The sequence below is a fragment of the Mirounga angustirostris genome, unplaced genomic scaffold (assembly GCF_029215605.1).
Source record: "Mirounga angustirostris isolate CCGP_5_RB_7025 unplaced genomic scaffold, mMirAng1.0.hap1 SCAF_8, whole genome shotgun sequence".
In the NCBI taxonomy this organism is placed as follows: domain Eukaryota; kingdom Metazoa; phylum Chordata; class Mammalia; order Carnivora; family Phocidae; genus Mirounga; species Mirounga angustirostris.
Window position 1 is genome coordinate 20,978,964 of NW_026991716.1, and position 14,788 is coordinate 20,993,751.

The 14,788-nt window shown below is 43.6% G+C and overlaps 1 protein-coding gene across 3 annotated transcripts in view; it reads right to left on the reverse strand.

Annotated features, from left to right (window-relative positions):
- The window catches only part of LY86 (lymphocyte antigen 86), a 97,356-nt gene extending 88,810 nt beyond the window's left edge, over positions 1-8,546 (reverse strand). For 2 of the 3 annotated variants that reach the window (XR_010413514.1, XM_064597210.1), the window contains exon 1: positions 8,184-8,538. The gene's annotated coding sequence lies outside the window, so the exon portion shown is untranslated. Of the gene's footprint in view, positions 1-8,183 lie in introns of all 3 variants that reach the window. The other variant, XM_064597211.1, reaches the window with a different exon arrangement.
- Between the last annotated feature and the right edge of the window lie 6,242 nt (positions 8,547-14,788).

Here is a 14,788-nt window from a genome sequence, read left to right on the forward strand (position 1 = left end):
AGAAACAAAGAGGCTTATTCTAAAATTTATATGGAAAAGCACAACAGACCTTAGAAAACTAGATAAAATAATCTTGACAAAGAAGAATAAGGGGGGGGGATCAATTTTTCTGGTAGTCTTACTATCTAGCTACAGTAATCAAGTAGAATGGGTGGGTACTTAAACATATAGATCAATGGAACAGAGTAGAGAACCTGGAAATAGATCCACACAAATATGCCCAAGTGGTCTTGGGAAAGGTACAATAGCAATTCAATGGAGGAAGGATAGCTTTTCAACAAGTATGCGCGCACACACACACACACACACAAGACTGACCTAAATCTGATATCATAAAACTAATCAAAATGGATCATGGGCTTAAAGGTTTAAGTATAAAACAATAAGACCTTTAGAAAAAATGGGACAAAATTTTCAGGATCTAGGGCTAGGCAACGAATTTTTAGTCTTGAGATTAAAAGCATAAATCATGAAAGGAAATATTGATAAATTGGGCCTCATTAAACTTAAAAACCTTTTGTTATAGGAAAGTCTGTGTAAAGAGGATGAAAAGACAAATTACAGATGGGGAGAAAATACTTGCAAATGACGTATCTGACAAATGATTAGTACCCAGAATATACAAAGAAGTCTCAAAACCTGACAGTCGAAAAATGAATAATCCACTTAGAAAACAGTCCTAAGACATGAAGAGATATTTCACTGAAGAGGGTATGCAGTTAAATAGTAAGCACGTGAAAATGTTCAACACCATTAGCTAGCATGCTCTGCTAAAAACACGAATGTTCATTGCAGTTTTATAACAGCCAAATCTTGAATCAGCCCAGATGTACTTCAACAAATGAATAGGTTAAGCTTACTGGAATGTATACAAACTCTGGCTTGGATGAATCTCCAGGGAATTATGCCGGGTAAAAACAAAAACAAACAAACAAACAAAAAACAAAAACCCAATCCTAAAGACTTACAAACTGTATTATTCCATTCATATACTATTTTTGAAATGGAAATTTTTAGAAATGGAGGCCGATTAGTGGTTGTCATGGGCTTGGGAGAGGTGGGTGTGGTTATAAGAGGACAACATAAGGGAACCTTGCGGTGGTGGAAATGTTCAGTGTCTTGAACTGGGATGGTACATCCATGGACCCACAGGTGATAAATTGCATAGAACTAAACACCTCCCCCCACTGGTACACACATTCACACACACTCACAGGAGTACAGGTAAAATTGGGGAAATCTAAATAAGATCATTGTGTCGATGTCAGTATACTGGTTGTTGTATTATACAATAGTTTTGAAAAATGTTGCCATTGAGGGAAACTGAGTACAGCCCACATGAAGTTTCTTTTAGCATGATTTCTCACAACTGCATGTGCATCTATGATTATCTCAATAAAAACTTGAATAAAAAAAAGAATACGTAGACTTCCCTACTAAAATCGTGTTTTGGGATAGCTCTAACAAGATTCCTGCTTCTTCAAAGACAGAGAAGTCCCTGGGCCCTACACTTCTCGAACCAGAGGGCCATTCTGGTGGCTTTCTTGCGATCATCACCTCCACCCTGTTCCGTACTGTGGGCCAAAGTTAAATTCAGTTTTTTTCCCAAAAGCAAATGAAAGTAAAACAATTAAAGTTCCTCCCCACTTGGCATCTGCACATTCTTATTGCTTTCTAAATCTTAATGGAAGGAGAGAATAACAGTTTGATATTTTGAGAAATCATGCCTAATATACCAGAAAACTCTAGGGACCCAGGCCTCTGGCTCCGGCAGATCCCAGTGGAGAACCCTCTGGTGGCTATCTGGCTGGTCTGCAGCTTCTCACAAGGCTCCTGCAATTTCAGCAACCCAAATATCTGGAGGACCACATAATGAATAATTTAGAGACCTTTTTAATGTAGGCCTTACTTGAGTCCAAATTTAATGTAGTAGGGTGGGCCCCCAGGGTGAACCAAGGACAGGCTTGGCTGGCTTTGTTAGCTGATGTCATGAGGTGGGAGCCTGCTCCGTTCTGCATCTGGGTCCATGGGAGCTGCTTCAGCACCTGTCAGGGCTGGCACTTACAGACCCTGGGGCCCCAGTATAATTTTCCTCAGTTGGGCAACAGGGGTGTTGCTGACTAGAGAGTGGAAGTATCTAATACCTTCACCAGGTTGCACCATGGCGATCCATTCAAACTTGGAGAAGAAAATCTGAAGAGACAGATTGAAGTTCTTGACCAATACTTTTGGTGGACATTGCACAGACTTTACTGTTATTGGGAAATCATGCAGTGGAAGAGGACCTGGCAGGGGCAGTAGGAAAACTTTTGGACACTGTCAAACAAAAGATTCTGTTCCAGGAAATTGCCCTAGTGGCTCTGAAGAGCCTTCACCATTCTGTCTATCCACTTTGGTGCGTTCTAGGACAGTCATCCCAGGATGCTATTTTGGCTGTAGGAAGCCAGATGGACCTGGCACAGGATGGAGAGGTGGAGGTGTTGGAAAGGAGCGGATGAGTCACTCAACACTTCCTCAGGAATAGTTAGGAGTGCTCAAATAAAGGAAGCCCTCCCCCCGCCCCCCCCCCCCCCCCAGAGATGGTGTTTTGAGCAGCTTTAGTAGTAGTTGGCTCTGTCTAGTGCTATGTGTGTGGGCCAGAGTCTGGCATTATTATGGTGAATGAATCATAATTAGTGTACTATAAATTTGAAGTTGAGACCGAAGAGCCCATGAACTAACTTTGATGCAAAGTCCTCTGGAATTACATTTTTTAAAAGATTTTAAACAAGCTTCCCACTCCTGCCCTCACCCTCCACACTGTTTAAACAAGGATAAAAATCGCCTTTCTAACCAGAATCTCATAAAGGAAGCACTTGGACCAACTTCTACTAAGTGTAAAGTTAAAGAAGTTTTAAAAATCCAAAAAGCAGAAGTTCAAAAAAAAATCCAAAAAGAAACAACAATGGGTGTGACATAATCTCTGCCATCAGAATGTAGTTGGGAAGATGCATCACCTACAAAAGAAATGTTAATAGAAATGCAGGGAAGGGGAAATGGGCCACAACCAGCAAAGAGGTACAGAGGAAGATGGGAAGGATCATTCTTCTATAGAAGGCCAGGGAAGGAGGTAGGCTTGCAGGGGGATATCAAGGAGTCATCAGTTGGGAAGAGGAAATAGAGCAGTACAGGTGGAGTAAACTGTCTTAGCAAAGAGGCAAAGGCAGTGATCATTTAGGGACAGTGTTGACCATGTGTGACAGAAACCCAGCAGGTGGCTTAATCTGATTGGAGTATAATTTTACTCTCATAACCTGGCATCTTGAGATGGGCAACTCATGGTCGATATAGTGGCTCTATGATGCCCTTGGGGCCCTATTCTTCTTCTATCTTCCTATTCAGCCCTCCTGGGCACAAGGCTTTAGTCTTCATGGATTTTAGCCTTGCATTCACAAGATCATCCCAGCTGAGCTTGGGGGACTTACATTCAGGGCAAGAAGGGGTAGGACAAAGGGCAAAGGCACATACCAGTGGAGTCTGTCCTCTTTTGTGAAGCTGCGAAGGAAGCATCACCCAGAGACTTCTGCATCCTCCCAGAAATGTGTAAGGTAGCCTTTCCCACCCACACAAGCTGAAAGCACTAGCTGTGCCCACTACAACCCAGAACAAAACAGAGGCTCTATCCGTAAAGAAGAGGCTGAGACTGGATTGTGGGACAGGCACCTAGGAAAGTGCAAGGCATGTTGGGATGCTAACATTGGAGTGGAGCAGAAGTCTGTACAATCATTTCCGTGTGGTGCAGTTCATTGTTTTCCAATTCCACACACATTCCCTTTTATTAGGATAAGAGATTGGCATATAACATATGCGGTACATTTTATCAATCTGAAGCTTTGGAGGGTGACTGATGCATCCCTTCTCCTTCCCCAGGTCAGAAGGGGCTCCTCTTGGCTGGAATGTACCTTCAAGTGTTTGAAATGTACACCAGCTTTGGTGCTGCCCTTCACAGTCCTCGTCAACTTTGGCCAAAGGCTCTGATTATGTCCTGACTTTGTCCGAAGTGGCCTCAGTTTACTGATGCTTGGACCTCAACTCCTTGCAATATCTCCCACCTCTTCAAGTACTTCTGGGAGAATTTTCAAATGAATTTATGAATCTTCCCATGGTCTCCATGTTGCCAGGACAAGGCTGTAGCTCCATGTTGCTCTCCCAAGTGGTCAGTATGTTATCACTCATCCTTGCTCTTCTCCTGCTTCCATAGTCCGGCTAACCCAGGACTTGAGCCATTGAAGTTACATGGGTATCACAGTACTTATGCTCCATGGGGAGGCAGCACTTTCAGCCTAAATACATCTGGTGATGGATTTATGATGGTGGGTTAGTAAGTGATTTCTATAAATAGCACATATTAAAATTATATATATATATAACATATATATATATAATAAATTATATAGTAAGTAAAACAATGTAAGAGAACACTATGTCAGGATAGGTTGGGTTATGTTTCAGTAACACATATGCCAAAATCTCAGGGGTTTGAAACAAAAAGAGTTTATTTCTCAACCACTCAAGTTTCAGGATTCAAAGCTGTGTGCAGCTAATTGTACAGAAACAATTTAACCATCTTCCCTGAATCATAACTTCCCTTTGAAGACTTGGGTGTTAATATGAGCTCAATCTTGTTAAACCTGGCTTCTTTCCCAGTGAGAATTAGTTTCTCATAAGAAATAGAGACGTCAGCCTGCAGTGTGTAGTGGAAGGTTAGAGATCACGCCTACATGTTTGGTGTACTGGAAAGCTAAATCATTTTAAACCAATCTATTCTTTCACTCAATAACTAGTTGTTAGTTGGTTCCAGGTACCAGCCCTTGTAATAGATACATGAAGAGGATGTTAAGATAAGTAAACGTGATCACCGATCTCAAAAAGCTAACAGATTAGGGTCCACTTCCTACCCACCTGCTCTTCTTTATTTATCCCTTGGGTCTAATTTGTTCTAACCCTGGGAATTATAGGAAAATACTAGTGTTGAATTTGGAGGCTCCTTATTTACGCCAAAGCAGACACCCCTCCATTTTCCCCAAACTTGGAAATTTGGGGTTAGTCATATCACCTCTCTTTCATTAACCCTTCTGTCTAATCCATCTTCAAATCCTTCTGAGTTTTTCTTTTGAATTTTTCCCTTCCCTACCAAACCCCAAACCATTAATTCATAATTTCACATTGCATTAAATCTATGCAATCTAAATAAATCTCCCCAATCTATAATGTCTCTTGTTTCCAGATCATTTAATATAAGACACTCAAACAATTCTTTTTAATGGTTTGTATCACTGAGCTTCCAAGTCCCTCACTAATTTCTCTTTGCCCCTATATCATTTTCTTATTCCCCTGTGGGAACTCTCCCTCTGTCCACACTGATCTTCTTGTCTTCTGCACGTTTCCTGCTCTTCCCTGCACTGCCTTATATGCCAATATTTTCATCTGGTGCATATCTTTTTCACTTTTCTACTAATTCTTGTTTTTGCCTCCTACAAAGCCCAGCTGGAAACACCATCTTCCATTGATTGGCTTCTACCATCTCCTTTATTCCTTGACCCCAGCACAAACATGCAATTTGAATTATATTATTGGGTATTTGTTGAGATTCCATTTCATATAAATGTTTAACATTGCTTTCCCATGGTGTTTCTTCTTTCTTCTATCAGGGGAATAAATGTATCTCCCATTCATTTTCAGTCTCATGTTGTACTTGGCTCAACACACTTAACTCAGCAGGCTCTGCATTAATGCATTGACTGACTGAAACGTTTGACTCAGTCTCCAGTCTAATCCTTTTCATTCTGTTTTCTTAGCAAATTGTCAGTTAGTGAGAACATGATTGCCATTAATTTCTGGGTTCAGTTCCCTCAAAGGTGAGTTAACTTCACACAGAGAAAAGGTCTGTTATGTGACCACCTGCTGCATTTCTTGCGATCACTGTAAAGAAAGTCATCTTAGGAGCCTGGTGTAAGGGAGTGTGTGGGACTGAGCATAAGCTCCTTGCTCCTATTAGAAGTATGGCTTAAATACATCTGGTGTTGGATTAATGGTGGTGGATTAGTAAGTGATGTCTACAAATAACACATTTTAAAATTATAAAGTAAGTGAAACAATACAAGAGAAGATTATGTCAGGATAAGTTGGGGTGTGTTTCATTAACACATATGCCAAAAACCTCAAGTGTTTAAAACAATAAGGGCTTATTTTTCAACCACACAAAGTCCACGGAATGATGGGTGATCCTTAGGGCAACCATCCTTCATGTGGTGACTCAGCAACTCAAGATACTGCTACCATCTTGTAATAGTCTCCTCAACAATCACCAAAGCTAGGAAGGAGAGGGCTGCAACTCTAAGCATTGGCTCCTAAGTGCTTTGACCCAGAAGGGATACAAACCAATTCCATTCATAGTCTATTGGCTAAAATGTCACATGACCCTATCTAAGGACAAGAACGTGGATAATATGGTGAGCAGTAAATGTCTCTATCCAGATACAATTTTGTTTCAAAGAATTGACATAGATTTCAAAGTTACCTAACAATCTTGGCTTTGTTGAAGACTAAAACAATATGCTCTATATATCTTTCTAAGACAGTACAGTTGAACTTTGAACAATGTGGGGGTTAGGGGTGCTGACCCCGTGCACAGTTGAAAATCTGTGTGTAACTTTTGGCTCTCCCCAGATTTACCTACTAATATCTTATTGTTGACCAAAAGCCTTACCATTATCATAAACGGTCAACTAACATATATTTTATATGTTATATGTATTATTACATGCTGTATTCTTTCAATAAAGTGAGCTAGAGAAAAGAAAATGTTATTATGGAAGAGAAAAAAATCTGCATGTAAGTGGATCCACACAATTCAAACCCATGTTGTTCAAGGGGTAACTATGTATAACCACAATTGCTCATCTAAAGAATAATTAAACTTATATGGATTTATGGTACAGAATACTGGCTAAAGATAATAATTAGTTCTTGCTTCGTCAACTTTTCCGTCCATAAATAAATCATGCCACTCAGAGCTGTCAAGCATTGCCTTACTCTGACGGTAATAACATTTTCTTTTCATCATTACCATACATTTGTGTATACAATGAATGCTCTATGAGAAGTGGGGAGTTTTTAGGGTGCAGAGGGTTTGAAATTAAGAAATTAAAAACTTCCTATTGAATTCTATCTCTTTCAAAGGAATATATGTACATCATTAAAGCAAATTATATAAATCTGTAGGGCTTATCACCCCAAACTGCTGTGCCTTTACCCACTCCCCATTTCAGACTCCTACTCCCTGTTTTAACTATTTGTTTGTTGTTGTTGTTTTTGTTTGTTTGTTTATTTGTTTTGTTTTGTTTTTTTGAGGATGTACTTTCAAACATATAAATAGCCAACTTATACTTCTATTTCTTGATTTTCTTCCCCAGGTGTGAATGTATGTATTCAATTACTATCATGGAGATGAAGATTTAGAACTCAAATTCACCTACTTTTTTCACATGCACTCTCTTGCTTGCCCCAACACCCCAATAAAATCACACATAATATTTGCTAAATTAATATTCAGAATCTGTATTATTATGGCCACAGCAACACTGTTGTTGTTGTTTTTTTTTTTTATAAAAAATGAACCAAGGGCGCCTGGGTGGCTCAGTTGGTTAGGCGACTGCCTTCGGCTCAGGTCAGGATCCTGGAGTCCCTGGATCGAGTCCCGCATTGGGCTCCCCGCTCGGCAGGGAGTCTGCTTCTCCCTCTGACCCTCCCCCCTCTCATGTGCTCTCTCTCATTCTCTCTCTCTCTCAAATAAATAAATAAACTCTTTAAAAAAAAAAATGAACCAAGTAGTGCACTCTAATTTTATTTCTTTTAATGTACAGCTTCTTTTTTTCCCCTGGAGTTTATAATTGACTGATTAAAAATATATATATATATTTTTTGCTCCTCTAGTTTTCTGTTTCACTATCAACAATTCATTCCTATTCAGCCAAAGACTTTCCTTCCACATCACTCAACTACATTTACCTGTTCCATTTTCTGGAAGGGATCCTAAAGAAGATTTCTGTGCGTCATCCTACTATCTTCTCTTTCTCACCCCCAGGACCAGAAGCTTGCAAACTACATTTTTACAACTCCTTTGCTAGCTGAATTCTACTTACGTCTGCCAACTGGAGCCATTCACAGAAATTAGAAGGTGTGAAAAGATGGAAGCCATTATGTTTATGGCAGGCCCTCTCTCAACAACAGTGTCAGGGACTCCAGCTCAGTAACAGCAAAGGGGGACCTCTCACTCCTCCAATCCTGCCAAGAGTTCCAACACTACCTCCAGCAGCTATAGGTGAGTAGGTTCCTGCTGGGAACAGCCAGCACGTGACGATGAGCACATGAGCACATGAGATGGCTCACATGAGAACCGGCTCCCACAGGGAGTGGTAACAGCTTTGTACAGTTCTGGATTTCTGGGAACACCACTTGCCCCATTTGCTCTTCCAGCCTTTGTAACAATTTGGTAACCTAATTTCCCATATTAGACCTCTTTCATTTTGAAATACCTAGAGTTTCTGCTTCCTTCTTTAGAAACTGGTGGATACAGCCATGGCCAGGCCTGCTGCCCTGAAACCCTGTAACGAGAGGGCAAGACATAAAACACAGAAGTCACTAGGCTTGTGACTGTGGTTCAGGAATAAGCCTCTTCAGATCGGTGCTATCCAACAGAAATACAGCATGAGCCACGCTAAAAACTTTTTTCTAGCAGGCGCATTTTTATAAAATAAAAAGGATCAGGTGAAATTCATTTTAGTAACATGTTTTCGTTTACCCAACATATCCAAAACCATATCACTTCCACATGTAATCAACATAATGCAATTATTGAGATTTTTGACATTTTTTTTCATATAAATTCTTGAAATCCAGTGGCATTTTGCACTTAAACACATGTCCAGTGGCATTTTGCACTTAAACACGTGTCCACATACTGGGACTCAGATCCACACCTGAGTCCCAGTATGTGTGGTTAAGACTCTTGTACTAGACAGCAGAGCTTTATGTCCACAGGGCTCATACGGCACGCTCACTTCCCACCAACCCGAAAACAGTCTAAAATGCAGTGATCTTGTGCCTCAAAACTCTGACCAGGAGGATTCCTCATGGTGTGGGTTGCTGAGATTCCTGAACTGTGAGGAATGAGGAGGGACCAGACATCACTGCCCAGTGTACCAGCCCTTGGCTTGGGTTAATGCTTTGCTGGAGCCATCTTGAAACTCTTAGTGATGTTTAAACAAGAGATCCCACATTACCTTTCTGTACTGAGCCCCTCAAGTTACATTGCTGATTTTGCCTTTTGGACTAATCTTGTAGTTTTCTTTCTTTTTAAAAAAATTCTACTCTTTGTGTTTGACTTTCTGGGGGCTTCCTTAAATTTCTATTCTAATTCTTCCTTTGAATCTTTCACCGTTGCTATGCTATTAATTTCCAAGAAGTCCTTTCTAACCTCTGAATACTCCTTTCTTTTTTTTTTTTTTTAAAGATTTTATTTATTTATTTGACAGAGAAAGACACAGTGAGAGAGAGAACACAAGCAGGGGGAGTGGGAGAGGGAGAAGCAGACTCCTTGCCGAGCAGGGAGCCCGATGCGGGACTCGATCCCGGGACTCCAGGATCATGACCTGAGCCGAAGGCAGTCGTTTAACCAACTGAGCCACCCAGGCGCCCCTGAATACTCCTTTTTTAATGGCACCTTTTTTTTTTTTTTCAGATATGCAATACCTTTTCTTTTTCTTTATCCCGAGAATATTATTGATGATTTCTTTAAGTTTCCTTTAGCTTCTTATATTTTCTCTAAGTTCCTCCTTTTTTTCTATTTTGTTTGGGCTCAATAATTTATGTTAGAAGTATAAGTAGATGCATTTGGTTTGGAAAAGACTAAGGGCTTTTATCCTCTGAGGCAAGAAAGACCAAGGTAGGGGACGATACAAACATTTTAAGTGCAGAAGAGGCAACACAGGGAAGCTCACGGTGAGACAAACTTCCTCTCTGGAAAGCAGGAGAATTTGTCTCTCAAACTGTGAGGTACTGTAAGGGCAAGAGCTGAAGATCAGAAGGAAATATTTGGAATATCTGCATCGCAGGAATCAACAAATGTTGAAAGCCCTGAGTGGCAGTGAGGGCTCATCTAAAGTCCAATAGCCTAAATTTGCTGCTGGCCCAATCCCCAGTCTGGTGACCTCCAGTTAGTCTTGGCCGGATGGGGGTGCCAGACAAGATCGCAGCTGAGAATGTCAGCCAAGGCTAGGGGCTCGGGGGTAAAGAAGAGAGGAATGGCGGAGGGGTCAGAGTCTGAGACAGGGAGCTAGCCCTGGTAAGATGAGGCACCAAAGGAAAGCCTAGCCGGAATCATGTTCCCTGAGTTTTTCAGAAAGTGAGGAGCCTGTTCTTCAGGCCTGAGGAACTGGAAGAGCTAGCTGTGGTCAAGGGAGCATAGCAAAGTGAAACAATTCCTCGGTATGGAATCAGAAGGCATGGCTTCACATCCTGGCTTGGCTGGACATGGGAAAGGTCACAAGCATCCCGCTTCATGGCTGTGAACAGAGGAAGTTGGATTTTGATCTCCATGTCCCCTTCAGTCTCAAATCTGGTAGTTCTAGAACAGATTACAGTCAAAGAGGGAAATTTCAGTTACGACATATAACATTAGCCCTATGGAGAAACCCCCTTGGCTCATTTACAGGAGAAACAAGTGTAAAACCCCTGGCAATGCAGGGCCTGCTGCAGAGCCCTCTCCAAGGGACAGATGTGGACCATTACATCACTCGCCCGTCTCCTCGCGCAAGCCCGCACCTGTTGACCGCAACCACCAGATGGCGCTGTTGCTCCAAAATCTAGCGCATCCCTTGGCCTGGGGGTCCTGGGAAAACCTGACCTGAATCTAAAACTTCCCTAATCACCGCATTTGATTCGAAAGCAAAACAGCAGAAAAATACTGCGCATCACAACGAGGTCGGAGTGTAGCCCTTCACGGTACTGCGTGGCCCGTGGGCAAGTCATCGGTGGTTATTTAAAGTTTGATTTTAGGAAAATGACTTCAAAATCCAGAGACTTTGGGGAGCAGGTGAGCCTGGGCCAGCGTTCCTCCCCTCGGTCCCCGACGTGGCGCTTTCCTGAAGCTGCCGCGGCGTGGCTACGCGGAGGTGGCGAGCTCCCGGGACCCACGCAGCGTCTGTCTGCGCAGTGCCCAGATGGCAGAGGCTGCAGAGGCCTCCAGAAACCTGCGGCAATGTTGCATTTCTCCAACTCTGGCCCGCCACCCTCCCTCACCACCCCAGCTCCGGGGCTGCAGCCACTTCTGGGCTCTGCCACCCTGCACCCCGAGGGGGCGGGGTGCAGTGGCCGCGGGAGCTGGTGGCAAGGGAAGAGGCCCTCGTTGAGAGGCCCAGTCACCCGGGAGGGCCTAATCACACACTCGAGGAGTCCAGGGAGCCCAGGGCGTGCTTCCCGTTGGTGTTTTGGGGAATTACTATGGGCTGTCAGCCCCGGGGGCCAAGTCCCCCGCGCGCCCCGGGTGGCGTGTCCCCTGCGCGTCCCCGGTGGCGTGTGCGTTCCTGGGCAGGTGGGCCCGGCAGCACCGGAGGCTGTGGCCTGAGCTGGGCCCGCTGGCTCCCAGGAGGCTTGAGCAGGCTCCCGCGCGGCCTCGCGCGGCCATCCCCGGGCTCGGGGCTCCCTCCCCGCGGGCGCCCCGCACCCCCTGCCAGCACTGTGCTGGGCTTTCCCTCTGCGGCGGCGGCAGCAGCAGCTTTAATGGCCCCTTGCTCCTGCCGGCGTCAGGTGCTCCGCGCGGATCTGGGCCGTGGACATGCAAAGGCTGATGAATTTTTCACAGCGAGTCACTCGGCTGTCGATCTGAAGGCAGGGCGACCTCTGGGACAGGAGCCATTAAGGACCCGGTTGTGCGGGGGCAGCTTCTCCCACGACCGCGCTAATTACTGACCTGGGAGAGGGACCGCGTTGGTCCCACCAGTGCTCTTCTTTGTCCTTTTCGACCCTGTTTGATTCTCCAAGGAGAGCTGGGCCTAGGAATTCCGTGGAAGGAGCCAGGCGTGGTGCAAGCGCTGAAAGGCTGAGTAGGGGCACTGGTTCAATTTAATCGCCTTGGTGGAGAGCCCCACCTGAGCTCAGCCTAGAGAAGGAGCTTGGGCATCGTCACATCCCTGCCCTCGAGGAGAAGATTCCTAGCTCCCGGGAAATAGGGCTCACAAAGGAAGGGTGAAACAGTTGAATGAAAATGTTTCAGATTTGAACCAAGGGCGGGTTAAATGGGACTGACTGTGAGCTGCACAGGGGTTCAGAGGAGGCAAGGTGGAGCCAGGACAGAAGGTAGTGAAGGGAAAGGAAAAGAGCTAAACACGAGGCCAAGAAAAGAGGCAGACCAAGGACTGGGTCTAACTTTGGGTGTGTGGTGGGAGAGAACACTGCGCTGTGTTAGACAGATAGGCAGGCCTACTGTGTGTCTAGAACTGGTATTTTCTTTTTTTTTTTTTAAGAGTTTATTTATTTATTTGAGAGAGAGAATGAGAGAGAGAGAGCATGAGAGGGGGGACGGTCAGAGGGAGAAGCAGACTCCCTGCGGAGCAGGGAGCCCGATGCGGGACTCGATCCAGGGACTCCAGGATCATGACCTGAGCCGAAGGCAGTCGCTAGAACTGGTATTTTCTTAAAGCCCCATCTCCCCTCATTATAGAACATTTGAAAATACAGATAAATAGGGGTGCCTGGCTGGCTCAGAGGGTGGAGCATGTGACTCGAGCTGGGGGTGGGGTGGTGAGTTGGAACTCCACCTTGGGTGTAGAGATGACTTAAGAAAAAACAAATCTAAAAAAAAAAAAAATACAGATAAGTAAAGGAAAATCATTACCTAGAGAACAGCACTGGTTTTTAGTTTTTGTTTTGTTTTGGTTTTGGTTTGGTTTGGTTTGGTTTGGTGGTGGGGGTGGGTTCTACTCAAGTTTTTTGCCTAGTTGTATGTTTAAAATACATACATATGTAACATACGTAGTGTATGTTAAATTTTTTTTACATTTACGTACTTAAAAAACAATTTCTCGTTATATAAAGTAGTATATATCTTTGTACATTTTTGGAAAATAAGGGACAATATGAAGACAAAAATAAAAATCACCTAGATTCCAAGGATATTCTTTGGTGTGTTTCCTTAAAACATTTTTTTCTGTGCATGTTTGATTACACTGAGACCATATGCTACTTATTAATTTTTATACCTGGTGAATATACAAGTTTTACTAGAAGGCTATGTGAAAAGGGTCTCCTAATCTCAAGGTAGGAAGTATCTCAAGGTTTCTGAGTGGTCCACTGAGCTCCCCCACCCCCAAACACTTGAAGTGAGAGAAACAGTGAGGGTTTGGGACTCACAACACTCCAAAGGCATCCCTGAAGGTCTTCCTCGCAAATCCTCCCAACTTCCCATTCCCCCTTGGCCTCTGGTTGTAGAGAGAGTTCAGATGGTGACATCCCTTCTCAAGCACTTAGTCAGAAAATCTAGGCAGACATTGCTTTGTAGCTATCATTCTTTCTGGTGTCTTGCCCAAAATATTAGTTTAATGAATTTTAGCACCTGTTACAAAGCAAGAAAAATCCGACTGCAGTGGAGAGTTTTTCCCTGAAATGTTAAGTGCAAAAGGAGTATGGACCAACATCTATAGAATTTTGACGAAAAGGTGTTTGTGAACCAATAATTTTGTTCTGCGTCAAATTATCTTCCACATTCAAAGCTAACAGAAAGATATTTTTATTAAATAAGAAAATATACCACCTGGTACATTTCTTGGGGTAAAAAAACTTGAAGGGGATTTCCATTTCTGTCTGTGAAGGAGTAGTTTGTATCAGAATAACCCTCATGCTGAAGAACTGTGAAAGCTGAATAAAATAAAATGTAAAATAGTCTGAAAGCATCAAAGAGCAATCAAGGTTGCCGGGATTCAAAGGATCAAGATGCTAGACAGGAGAGAAATCTATTGAAGTGGGTCCTTTCTTTACAGCTGTTTTGTTCCCCTGGAGCGTTTGCTGATGCAGGTCCTGTCATGGGTGCAGAACCCAGACAGAAAGTGGCAGCTCATAGCTTGCCACAGACAAAAGAAGTTTAGAGTAGAAGGTTGCCAGGACTTGATGGGCCATGAACACGGAGTAAAGGGAATTGAGTCTGCAGGCAATTTCTCTTCAAGGCATTTCCGGATTTCCAAGCTGTGCATGTGAAAAGTGAAAGGCCAAGCAACCAAACAAAAGCAGCTGCTAAGAGGCTTAAAAGCTGAGCGAAGATGCTGTCTTGCTCATGGAGTTGGGTAGACACGACTTTCAGTTCAGACCACGGAAGAGGAGTCCTGTAAACACTTTGGGCTGTCAGTTGAGACCCCAAAGATTAAGCCACAGGAGTAAGGGCAAACAGCCAGGGGGCAGCCTTCACAGAACATCCAGCATGGGTCCAAAAGGCCCCAATTCTTGCCAGGATGCAGACAGACTGCTTCATGTACTTTATCTTTTGCCACAAGCCAAGTGAGGCCTTTCTGGGGAAAGACAGCCCTATTGTAGTGCAACACAATGTTTTGTATTCAGCCCATATTTACCAGGGAAGAAATCAGGAGGGAAAGAGACACTGGCTGGCAAGAGGGAGCACAGGGGAGTTGTTGCTGTATGGGGGAAGTGACTGTGCTTCCCTGGAGGGTTATAGGATGCTCCTTCATGGGCCAGATGTGGT